Source organism: Hylaeus anthracinus, unplaced genomic scaffold, assembly GCF_026225885.1.
Source record: "Hylaeus anthracinus isolate JK02 unplaced genomic scaffold, UHH_iyHylAnth1.0_haploid 12000, whole genome shotgun sequence".
NCBI classification, from domain to species: Eukaryota; Metazoa; Arthropoda; class Insecta; order Hymenoptera; family Colletidae; genus Hylaeus; species Hylaeus anthracinus.
Genome location: NW_026534347.1, coordinates 8,814,742 through 8,828,486, shown reverse-complemented (window position 1 = coordinate 8,828,486; position 13,745 = coordinate 8,814,742). Strand labels below are relative to the sequence as shown.

At 40.7% G+C, this 13,745-nt stretch overlaps 1 protein-coding gene across 3 annotated transcripts in view; it reads left to right on the top strand.

Moving 5' to 3' along the window:
* The window catches only part of LOC128890145 (epidermal growth factor receptor), a 232,588-nt gene that overhangs the window by 195,416 nt on the left and 23,427 nt on the right, over positions 1 to 13,745 (top strand). The window lies entirely within an intron of this gene.

Sequence of the window (13,745 nt, the reverse complement as noted above, 5' to 3'; positions counted from 1 at the left end):
TTAATTATAGGGAACAACCGGTCAATCGAATTCACAAAAAGGCGTCCTGATACTTTAATTTTGTAATCTCTTCTCGGGTCCTTTTTGTAAGTTCTACCAACTAATTGATCGTATAACTATGATTCTAAGATATTTCTTATGTAAAGTGATCGTCACGATTAAGTATTAGCCTGGGAATTCATAATTTAATTAATAAGAACCTATAAAAATGGCTCTACCCATGTTTCTATAAAAATAAATTTGTTTGACAGTGTACGAAATATATTTCATAAAAGATAAGTATAGAGGTCCACAACAATTCGAGAAATTGTTTACAGACACACTTCCCTAAAAATCGTTCGTAAGCTTCGCTTGTAAGGTCCAACTCGGAGGACCGCGCGTCCATCACCGACATTGGCTAGAAAACTAGAAAGTAAAGCATTGCGCCAGGTTTATGACCGCGTGGGTGGCTCTTCGCCTAGCTGAAGGGTCCCTTTAGCTCGTAGTACCTGGAAAGTACCGTTCTTCCCACTCGACGAGGAGGAAACTCTTTAAATCTCGGCTCCCTCCAGCGTCTCTCCTCTGGGAGATGTTTACGCCACAGCATGCGCCGTTGCTTTCGGGAACACGCGTGTAACAACAGAATTCCGTTTGATTAAGGTGCTAGATGCTTGACCCACATATGGTTCTGCCGCCTGTCGAGACCTTTACCTTTTAGGGCTCACTTAAGTTATCGACTTTCCATCGTAGGAGAGTTTAATCGAGGAACGCTCTTCTACCAAACAGACATAGACTTATATGGGTTGATAAGGTGAGTCTAGAGGGCACTTTGCTGACCATTGTGCCTATGTACCTATGTACTTCGAGTGTCCCTCGAGTCTCATCATTCCCCCATCATAATCGATTGTTCGTGGGCTGTAGGATGACGCTTTCATCGCCTCTGTTAGATCTCTATTATTTTTTAGGCGACTGAAAAGCGACAGTCTAATAAAGAACATCACTTGATTGATCCACTCAGGCATTCATTGCAAAATCTTTGGTTTTTTTTTATAATTACCTATAAATTGTTTGTTTTTTTTTATCATTACCTATAAATTAGTTCGAGAATTCAGACTTGGGGTTGGTTCTTGCAAACCACATTTTTATTACATACGCTGTTTTCTACCTTTACGATTCAAAGTGTTTAGCTAAACGAGTATTTCATTCACAACACTTGCTTTCAACATCACCAACCTATACGAAAATAACACGTCGACGTGTACCGTTTTGCGGGTTATTGCCGGTAACTCAGTTTTGTGGACCACACATGGGATTCACCGCGTGATATACGACCGAACTTCGCCATTGTGCACGTTTCGAGGTTTACGACGTTTCGTCGAGATCAGTTTGCACGGTAAAAATGACCTGCGTTGAAACTAGTGGGCAACTAAGAGGAGGAAAGTGGTTTCAGGAAGTACCAGGAATGAATTTAAAATGATGTCACGTGGTGCCTGACGTAATTTATGTAACAAAGAAGCAAATGAATGAAAAATTAAAATTGTAATTGAAATTTCTAGCGTCTACAACTTACATATGCTTTTACTCGCTCGTGCTAAATTTCTTGGAGTGCAGAAAGTAAATTCGATACATTGAAGAGAATTAACGCGTCGAAATCATTGAATAGCGATTTCCATCGTATAGAGTGTTCAAGTTAGAAAGCTGGATTCAGTTAAAGGAGCTTACGGACGCAACTCGTCACGCGGATAACCACCCAGGATCCTCCGAGGCGCCGCAATTCAAAAAGATATCACTTAAAGTGGTCTCCATAAAGGTTTCCATTAACATGATAAGAGAAGTTTGATACCTTCGTGGCCATTAAGCGACGGTAACCTACGCCGTGTCGCGCTGCAGTCTCGATTTCCTTCCATTTCTTTTTTTTCCTTCGTTCGCTTGACCGTGCGAGAGGATACTCCTGAGGTTATTGCCAAACGATATTCGACGAAGACAGAGAATTTTTCTGTCGAGGATTAAATCTTGCGGTTAATCGTTGCACTTTATCGTTTCAAGCTTTTAACGCGTATCGCGTTTCGGAATGAGGCGTCAATTAACACCGAAGATACAGCATCTGTCTTCGGTAGGAACGTGGGAATATGGTTTCCCAAGCAAATTGGAAAGATCGGGGCGTTAACGCAATGAATTGAGCCGTAAGAGCTTAAACTTTTACGCTTAATGTACTTTATGCTTAAGCGTTGGCCAGTGTGCTATAGGTTAGGTAACGAATTGCTGACAACGCAAAATTTATTCGCTTCATTAATTCGAGCAATCTGTGAATCCTTTGTACTCCACGAATTTATTTTAACCCTTTGCATTTGGAGCTGGATTACTAACTTTTGGAAAGATATTGCTCATTGTTTGATAAGATCAGAAGGCAGGACTCTGTTAGGAACTTTTCCTTGACAAGCATGCAATTTATAAACAATAAATATTATACACATAATTATACATACAATATTTATTGTTTATAAATTGTATAATTGTTAAAGAAAAATTCATGTATTATATTTATTGTAACATAATTCGATTACTTATAGTGACACGTATTTTAAACTACCTCATATATATATATATATATATATATATTTTTAATATATGTTTTTTTTAACGACAGTGTATATGATTGCAATCAGATACGAAAGAAGTAATTTAAATGTCCAATGCCTCTGCACTGACAGGGGTATTTCATTATTAAAAAACAAAACCTCGAACCACTTGATTAATGAGAACGAGTTGCAAGAAGTAGTGAACTTTAAGTCCCTAATGTCAAGGACAAAAGAAGCCACCAAGATTTTTTATGTCTACCGTCCACGAGTGCAATTTTGGACCTAACGAAGATATCGTTTCCAGGTCGGATAAAAACCAGTCACGGTCGTCGATAGTGTCCTTTTTGTCCAGCGATCGATTCCGTGGCTTTCAGTCACGTTCGCTTTTACATTAAACTAAATTCGTGCTTCGGTTTTCACAGAGGCGGTCCCGCCTTTGAACGCGTCGCATTAATTCTATCAACCAAAACCTCAACTTTCCCTTTAAGTAGACGCCTGATACGCCGTCGATCTTCCGGATTACGCGTTAAGCCGTCGCGTATCATCCGAAGAAGGAAAACATGTGTCCAATAACAGCACGGCTACCTCTCGATATTTATTATCGTGCGGATAATCATCCGGGTCCTATCAAACGCTAACCGCGACGCTCCGCCGAACGTTAATCTCGGTATTCGAATTTACATCTTTTATATCCTTCGAGTTTATGGCTCCTTCTACCAGGTAAATCTTGTGTGAATTAGCTATTAAAATTTTGTGGCGCGCGATAAACCGTATGGGTTTGTCGTTCGTGTGCTGTGCTGTCAGTCGTGGAGGAATTAGTGCAATTTAACTTTGAAACTTGGTTTATTTCACGATGGTTTCACTGTAACTTGATTTTATTTAATATTTCAAGAACATTCTTGGTATTCAAAGTTTGTGAAAGACGTATTAAATTTGATTAGTTATATTATACGAAACATATATATTTTATAATTTATATATAATTCTTCTAATTGTATAATTCTAATTCTAATTACATAGAATTATATATAGAATTCTTTATATAGAATGTATAAATTATAAAACATACATGTTTCGTATAATACAATTAATACAATTTAATATGTCTTTCACAAAATTTGAATACAAAGAATATTCTTCTATTACTACCTAAAATCAAATAACAATGAAAGCATCACGAAATCAACCAAGTCTCAAAGGCAAATTGCACTAAAATTTCTATACATAATTGTAATTTATATGTTTGATACGACTCGAAGTCAAACAAATCAAAATTCCTTCGTGTCTGGAGTGTTTCGAATATGTTTCCAACCCTGGAGAGATTAAAATGCTCCTCGTAACTTATGCTCGAAAACTCGATTACCAATGTAAACTGTAAATACCAAACCGACCAAACAGTTGATTACCTCCATCACGAACGTTTCTTATGCATCACGATACCTCCCACTTTATTCCACCATTCTTAAGCCAAGATGAAGTAAAACTTTATTCTTTATTGAAGTAACTCCCCATAATTCCGACGTGCACTGTAATAAACTCCGGCCTTTCTCCCTCACCGACTCAACCACGCAAGTCGCGCTAATTTCACTTCTGACCCGTGACATTTCGCTCGATTTCGCGTCGTTACGTTCGTAAGACCCTATTAACCCGATGTTCTCCGTTTATCGGTTATCAATTGCACGAAGAGCTTCTTCTTGGGTGGCTCGTTCGGGCCTCTTTCGCCATCCCTCCTTCGTTAGCACGTACAACTTTCGTACTTTCCACTCCAAGAATTTATTCGTAACCATTGCTCTGGAAGCAATCTCGTAGCGAATTGTGTAAACAGTAGGAGGTAGTGAAAATGACCATCAGTTCTAACATGATTGTAATTCCGTCCTGCTCGAGTATTATTATTTTCTTCCTAAAACGCATTGCTCGGTTGCCTGATGGAAGAAAGCATCCCCGCTCGAAAACAGAAACGCGACGAAGGATGACTTCGTGTGCATTGCCACTACCCTGGACAACTCTATCGACGTGTATGTGCAGGATCGGGGAGAGACATCTGGGAGGCATGCCTTAATTGACCGCTCGGAATATTGACGAGATCCCAGAGACGGATTGAGACGTTGAATTTCCGAGGGACGTTCGGTTTTTTTTTTGCCCGCCATGAAATATGACCGTTCAATATGCTAGGCAGATATTTATGTACTCGTGGGATTGCGCCCGATGCAGGGATCCGAAGAGAACGGGACAGGTTCGGACAGTAGAAAGCGTTCTTTTTATTTTTTCCCGTCGCTTTTTAAGCGTCCCTGGACAGGATCTTCGGAGGACGGCTCGACGCTCGTCTGCGCGGTTATGGGCGAACGATGCCGACCGAGCTTCGAAAACGTACGAGTTAAATGTGTCGAGTGCGAGCAATTCTCGAGACAGGTTCAATGGAATCTGCCAAATGTATTTTGTACGAGTGGCGAAGGTTTCATGGTTGTTTCGATACGAGGCAGTCGTGGCATGATGATGCCAACTTGCACATATATATATAAATAATTACAATGAAGATAGGTACAACGTAGAAATTAATGGTATCCAAGTTTAATCAAAGAAATTTTAAACATATCGAACCATAAATGATGTAATTGATATTAATAGATTCGCAACTTCTATTAAATATTTATTTCCATTAACTGTCCACATATCTCTGAGCGGGGCTGTACATGTTATATTTGTTTTCAACCATTATATTTAGACCTGTATACAACCCAATAATATTTTTCGAACGGTGCAGCGCGAATGAATTATAAACGCGCAGAAATTTGTCGGAGTACCCGATCGTTCGGGAGAAATAACAAATGCCTCCCGAACGTAACGAACGCTGTCGGTGATCGTCGTTAAACTTCAACCGCGATCCCAGCCTTTCAGTCTGCTAAATCGCATAAATGTCATTCAAAGTTTAATCGCGTCGATTACAGGACCGTGGTATTTCCGATCATGGCAATAAACGTCCGACTCTCGTGCGTTGCTTCTCTATTATTTACCCACCGCCGCCGTCGTTGCTCGCCGCCATTCCCCGACCCGTTAACCGCGCGGCGATACATCGTGTTGACAGAATTAGTTAATTGAATCGCCAGATCGGCGCTGGACACGCGTGTTCGTTGCGCAAATGGATTTAAGTCGATTCAATTAAACCGGAATACCGCGAAGCGATTGCTCGCCCCTGCGTAACGGATGAAGCGAGTCTTATTAATTATTTTCACCCGGTGCTCTTTCGCAATTTGCCCGGAGGGGGTAAACGGCATACTTGTCCGATAGCCCTGATTCCGACGGTAACAGGTGCTTCCACAGGTGCGTTCCGATAATGAATGAAATCGCCTCGTTCGTTACGCGCCGTTCCCTTTTTACTTCCTGAAGAGCGCCGCGATCGATGAAGAAATTTACTCGGAAGGGGGCATTGTACTCGCGTTAATAGCGGAAATTGCTGTCGCCGATGGAGCAAGGAAGCTCCTGCGTGGCCTTGAAAAGACGTTGATAAATTCTTGATGGGACCGACCGTGCCTTGGATGCTTGATAAGTGAGCGTGGCTTAATATATATGCTTGGGAGTAATTAATCAATTTGTCTTGGTAATGTCTCGTCAATTCATCTTGGAGGTGTTCAATCAGATCATCTTGAAAGTCTTTTATCGATTCATCCTGACAATTACACATCACTCACAAGTATATTAAACGTTTAATGTGGATTCAATTTTTCGTTATTAAACTTTTTAGGGGTCTCAAAAATCCAAGTATTAAAAACATTACAAATTGAAATCTGTGCACATGAAATCTCCAATAGGAATGTCTCGTAGTTCAAATTGATTAATTTACAGTCTCTTGAGTTACGAATTATTGCAAAAGAACACCGTAAATTTTCTTTTTAAAACAACTTTAATATCACTTTCTGTTGTCAAAATAATAATCTAGATTACAAATCCGTATTAAATCTTGTCTAGCAGTGAATGGGTTAAACGATGACCTGAACTTGAAATATCATCAGACGATCCCACACTAAGCGATATCCTGGAAATAGATTTCAAACGTTTAACAACAGCGATTTCATCCTATCTACCAAGTATTTTATTAAATGTCAATTCGAATCACGGACTATCAAATAGATTGCGATCGCAGCTGCCCGCATTAGAACGAAACATCGAATCCACCTTGTATTAGCACCTTGGGAACCCCCAAACGTTCACAACCGTTTAGAAGCCTCCGGCTCAACAATAGAACAATCGCCCTTCGATACGGACGAATCTATTGAAGAGATCCAACGACGATAAACCGGTCGATTCACCAGCGCAAAATGATCCGTCGTTCCCATTCTAGAATGTAAGTGCACGTTCCCGAGCGATCTTCCATAGAAAGCATCCGCGAAGAATGGATCTTTTGCCGTGAATCGGTTAGGTCAAAAGGTGGGGCTTTCGGAAAGTCAAGACGAGACCTATTCCGCTCTTTCGCCATCGCCTGACTGGTTGATGGATGGCGAACAGCAGTCGTTCCCCGGCCTGGGCACCGACAGGTCTAGGAACGAAATGTGGGTGGACGGCGGCGAGGGTGAGAGGCGAGAGTGGGTGGATTTTTCATCGATCGCGAATCGAGAAGAGCCATAAAGAGATTGAGCAAGCCGCGGGGAAATGGATACGCGCGACCGAGTCAGCGAATCCCCGAGATAAAAGAATACCTTGTAAACACGTCTAGATTTCCTACGGGACTGCATGGTTTTCTGTAACGTACATACTACGTGTAACGAAATACTGGCAGTTACGCGAATACCTCGAGAAACGTGCCGAGTGCCTGGTAATGCCTGAGCGTGAGCTCAGAGCTGGATTCAACACGCGAGAATTATTGTTTCGTATCTACAAGTAATGTATCTTTAATTCTTGTTGAAATCTTCATGTAAGGACACGATTTAAGTGATTTATTTTACGCGTTCATTGTTGGAATATATGTTACATTTATTTATTCGAACATCTTCGGGTAACGAAATAATGTTTATGGATCTGCAAACCATAGAAGTGCTATAAGTTATTTTGTAATGAAATGCATTTACATTGTTCTATATTTGCATTAATATGTAAAACACAAAAAAATTATAAAGACCATTCTGAGGAACCCTTTATAATGCAATTCATTAAGGTAGTACGAATATAATTATTGAGTTAAACTATAAATTTCTCAATAATAAATATTAATGTACGCGCACTTAACAATACGTAACGACAATATAAATACGACATAACGTGGACTACTGCGAATATTGTTATTCAATTACAACCAAGGATCTTTGACCAACTATGAGAGGAGTGGATAAAAAATCGCAAGACATAGACGAACCCAAAGAAGTCAACTCGTCTTCTCCAGTTAACCTTCTCCTGCATAATGCGATCGCTTGAGAAGTCAGTAAAAACAGTCCCTGTGAAGTTTGCTGTGGAAGTTATATGAGATTTAGGAATAATAGCCGTCAGGTTCAGTCGCTTATTCGTGGGTATTAATTAATTCATGGCGATATGAATAACCACGAAATAATTTCTTTTTTTAAAATATGAGATAAATCAAACAACGTGAAGATGCGAATCCTGTGAGTACAGTGACTCTTACCGTAATAAACCTAAAATATAAGAGACTACCATACATCGACAATGAAAAAATATTAAGTCATCCCATGAGTTCGTCCTGAAGACAGGGCCAATATTCAGTAAAAAAAAAACTACAGATATATTATAATGATGGTATAATGACTATGTCAGAAAGATGAGAAAATATTGTAAAATGAGAGAGATTACCTTGTTTAAGAACACTTAAGAATATGTTTCATATATTAATCTGAGTAGTTGAAGTGGCATGACGTTTTGAGACCATCTAATATAGTAGGTTGTCCCGAAAGTTTCTTTCGCGAGTTGCACTCAATTATTTTATGTGGTCGTGTTTATATAAATACACAATCTAATTTTATAGATATTCATGTTGTAACAGTAATGGAGCAAAATGAATCGTGCACAATTCAGTAATGTAACATAAGACATAAAATATTGTGCATGTATTACTTATTAATAAAGCGAAAGAAACTTTTGGGACATCCTAATATAATATGAAATCCAAAATTTTTTCTCCAAAACAACGTTCTAGATACTACTAAAATAAGTGAAATTTAAACTGCAATCATTCATAGTTGGTTCGTACCTAACATTTCAATGTAATAGATCAACCTGATAAATTAAATTAAAAAATCAGCCCGAGGGCAAAGAGAGCTGCAACCCACGATCCTCGCTGTCACTTAACGTTCCTTTTCCCAAAAGGGACGTCGAAGAAATTTCGTTTTTGTTTCGTCCCCTCGTCCCGCCAGGGAAAAAGGGAAGGAAGCCCCGGGAAAGTGGAGGTAAGGTCGCAGGAGTCGCACGTGGGAAATCGAACTTCTTGCTCCGGGATAAACGCCGTTTGTATCAATCCCCCGTGTTCTTGCCGCCGATACACTAGCGCGTCTCCGTGGACTTTAATTGCTCCGTAATCGCCTCTGTCGCTGAAATCCGCCGCTTGCATTCCGGGACTAGCAGACCGCGATGCGGTTGCACGCAAGCCCCGACAAGGTCGACAGATGTCCTCGATGGAGGAAACGGAATTCCAGGCTCAGAGTTCGCGTGGTTTGCATTCAGGCCTAGCTTTCATGAATTCACACGGTGTGGGACGTTGTTTCTTTCGCAGGAGGTAGGGGGATGTCTATGAAGGATAGTGGTCTTGTTTTCTAGGTGCAGGACCAACGATTCTATTATTTTTGGCTCTTCAAATTATTGTCGAATTTAAAATCTTATTGATTGTGTATAAGCAGGCTTCAAAATCGAGTATATTTTTATTAGTTGTAATAACGGCACCATTTTTGAAAACAAGATGATACTATTTTTAATGAAGGCTCGCTGTTAACAATGATGTAGATATCCTCACTCTGATTGTGCCACCTTTTAAGGGATCTACACACCCGTTCATAAGTATATGGACACTTCCTTAATTGAAATAAGTATCTAAAAAATGTTACGAATATATCAATAAATGTCACTTATGCTTCTGTACTTAGTTCGCAGTAATGACACTAGTATATAGTACACATTTTATAATAATAATTTACGGTGTATATTAATTATTCATTAAAGTTGGTAGGTGTCCACATATTTATTGACAGGGTTGAACACAGGATTTTCAACACATACAACGCCTAACTAAAATGTGACCTAACAGATCTCCACATTTCTTTCAGAACTCATCTGAAAAGAATTCTTCCACTCTCCCCACAATACATTCGAAAGAATCACTGTCGAATAAGTCGAAAGTCAGGTAGAACGGAAGTTAGCAGGTCCCAGATCGCAATCTCTAGCAAATCCTAGTTTTCCTTTCCACGGAAAGTCGATGCTTCGGTAGAAGGTGATCGAAACGATCATAAATCGAGAAACAGCAGGAAGAAACCGCTCGTGGGGCGTCGCGTTCCACGGATCGAACAATGGGTACCGTGCAGCGCGGCCCTTTGCTGCTTCGAAAGCTAATCCGTGGAACAGCTGGTGGATCTCCTCGCGACGGTTTATCGAATCCTCTTCCACTCTGCCGCTTCGAATGGCTCTAACGAGGCCTGACCGTTCCGCGGCTCTACGAGGGACTCCCGATTCGATCGATCCTCGCGATCAGAGTCTCGTAAAATCTACAATTAGGTGCACTATGGTCTTCCAAGTGAAAGAATCGACTCGACCAGGAGAAGAGTTCCTGGAACTCCTTACTTTACAGTCCAGTTGGTACTTTGATCGAGTAATGCGCTTTGACCATCTTTCGTTTCGCAGACTTTGGATACGAGCATCCAGGTATTGCTTGAATTGTCCGTGAAAAGTGGCCATTGAGAGTGGCAATTTCAGAATGCTCGTCAGGGTAGGATAATCTTCGACGGAAAGTTTAAGTGGATTCTGTCGCTTGTCAATCCTCAAATATAAATATTTATCTCTAGATACCTACTTGTAAAATTCCCACTGAAAAGTGAAGATTAAACTCCTCTTGGACCAATCGAAATGCTTAAAATAATCAAATGACTTCAGCAGGACGTACGAAAGCCTAGCGCACGAAGCGCTACGCTTTCAAGCGTACGAAATCAATTACAAACCCAATCCGCGAGAGATCGAAAGAAATATAGCCTGTTCACCACGCTGCGATCAAGAAAAAGAGTTCCCCTCGTCGAATCAACCGATGGAAGGTTCGCAAAATGAATTTTTCAACTCGCCGCGGACGTTAGATGCTCCGATCGATCTCGATCGACGTTTCACGCGGGCTTTCGGCGTTGGTTCGTGGCACGCGATCCGAGACGTGCTCCAACTTATATCGACTGTCGGACCGTATCGAGATAAAGCGTGTCGATAAAAGGCAACCGATCTTCGCGTCTTCGATATGGCAGGTGCATAGTCACGGTACGGCCGTTTTTACGATCGCATGACGGTGGCGAACGTATTTACGGCAGATGACGCGGGGATAACGAGTCGAACGCGACGATAAAGAGAATCCCCCCTCGCGATAGTCGCTTTCGGGATTACGCTAAATTGTTATTGCACGGTGGCACCTTCAATTGAGCAATAACTCGCCGATTTTAACTGACAGCTGGCCTCCGATAACTGGATTTTATCGTCGTTTATAGCTGAACGATAGCTTTTGAAATTCTTTTGCGGCTACGAACTGCGTCCTTTTTTTCTTTTTTTAAAGAAGCTGTTAACGTGAATTATATTCCTGTGAAAAAGAAGTCTATTCAATTTCCAGGCGATTGACTCCCGTTTACTATCGCTTTGTTGTATACTTCTATTCATTTTCCGTCAATCTTCGACCCTATTTGTGGATTGACAGGCTACACAAATATGGTTGAATCTTATTTAGTTTACTGAGAAAGTATCAAGTGATCGAAATGGCTTTTTCCTTATATTTAGAAGCAATTTAGTTGTCTACCAGTAACTTCAGGTGCATAGAGTCATTCATGTGTTTATGCAACACCCTTCATCGCAATTGCAACACGTGTGCGTTACTTTTGGTTCGCAACACAGCCTCCTACTTGTGGAAAAGCTTGCTTGTTATGTTGCAACGACTATCATCGCGTCGTTTCGAGAATCACAGGCTCCGAGTGTGGGTGGTTAGCATTGAGAAATACTTATATTTAGTTACACCTAGACTAGACATTGTAAGTAGGCTTAATAAATGGTGCTTATAGAATGTACAAGATATAATTTAATATAAACTATTATTTTTTAGATATTGTTTTCTATTTGCTCGGTCTTCGAACTATCACACGTCACTATTTTATTAGAACCTGTATAATATTTTTATTTCGTATTTTCTATAAGAACGTGTAAAAGAAAATAATTAAAAGTACTTGAAATATTTCATGAAAAATATTAGTATATGCTATAAATAAAATTACGTTTAGTATAATATAGAATGGAATTACTTTAACCTACACAATTATAAAGTTTCTCTTGGAAAACCCATTAGAACGTCAAACATTATTAGCATGGGATACAACAAACTTCCCAAACGCCCTCGTATAACACGCCTACGATCTTCCGTGCACCAGACACTACGAATCCTATCTTTCAGACCAGGTGTACACGATTGTTCATCGATCGATAAAGCACCAACGCCCCGATAGTCCTGGATCTCGATGGAGACGCGGAAGATCTCTGCGATCCCGCCAGGATTCCCACGAGCCTGGGAAATTAGCATGTGTTGCGCGCGCCACGATCCACGGCGCCTCGATCGCTTCCACATCGCTGCACGTCGGGACGCAGACGCGACCTCTCTTCTCGATTCCTCCATTCGTAGCAGGATCGAGGAAGGAGAGGAGCCAGAGGAAGACGTACGTCTCGTCAGGGGTGGTCGACGCTCGATGCGCGATTCGCGCGAGATAGATCGATCGCGGGGCCTCGCGATCTGGGTCCACCGGAGCGATTCCCTTTGTAGGCGCCTACTCGATCCGCCGCGTGTTAAATGTCAACCTCCTGGCGATGTCGAGCGAACCGGAGCGACCCACAAGGGACAATAATTGTAATTTATCAGTGACAACGCAATATCAATCTATAAGACAGTATTTATGTCCCATGATCTAGATCTACAGTAAAGCTTGAGCTCTGGGCCTTACTCTATAGCAAAGCTTGAACTTTAAGCCTAGGTCTAGAGCAAAGCTAAAGCTCTGAGCCTGGGCCAAGGGCAAAGCTTGAGTTCTAGGTCTAGCTCTATGGTAAAGCTTGAACTCTAGCCCTAGGGCTAGAGCAAAGCTTGAGCTCTATGCTTAGGTCTAGAGCAAGGTTTGAACTCTAGGCTTAGATTTAGGGCAAAGCTTGAGGTCTAGGCCTAGATCTAGGTCAAATCCTGAGGTCTAGCTCTAGGTCTAGTTCAAATCCTGAGTTCTAGACCTAGATCTAGGTCAGATTCTGATGTCCAGACCTAGATCTAGATCAAATCCTGAGGTCTAGCCCTAGGTCCAGTTCAAATCCTGAGTTCTAGACCTAGATCTAGGTCGGATTCTGGTGTCCAGACCTAGATCTAGATCAAATCCTGAGGTCTAGCCCTAGGTCCAGTTCAAATCCTGAGGTCCAGGCCTAGATCTAGGTCAGATTCTGATGTCCAGACGTAGATCTAAGTAAAATCCTGAGGTCTAGCTCTAGGTCTCGCCACGGTTTCTCGCGAACGGCTGATGCTAACGGGACTGACCTCGATATTCGATAAATTCGACGAAATAAGCGCGTTGCATGCAGGGGGGAATGAAAATGGCGAGGTTTGATAATAATATTTTAATAGGTCGGTAGGAATTGAGACTTTTGTGTCCTTTGGATAGGATATTTTGATTATTTGTCAGAATTGTAGCTAGCTTCATTAGGGATCAGAGAACGTAGTGGTGTTGTCATTTATGTATGATTTATAGTATATGTATATGCTTTTATTTGTATGTGTAATAACATCAGGGGTAAATGATATATTAAAACTGTTATTTACATATATTTTCTATACATTATCAATCATATGTGTATTAATGTACATTACGTAATTATTATATATTAATACACATATCATATTATCTTATAATATTAAATTACTAACTTAACCGATACTCTTCGGTATCAATTTTCAAAAACGTCACTCTAAAATTGACTGAATTTAAGTAACTAAAACAA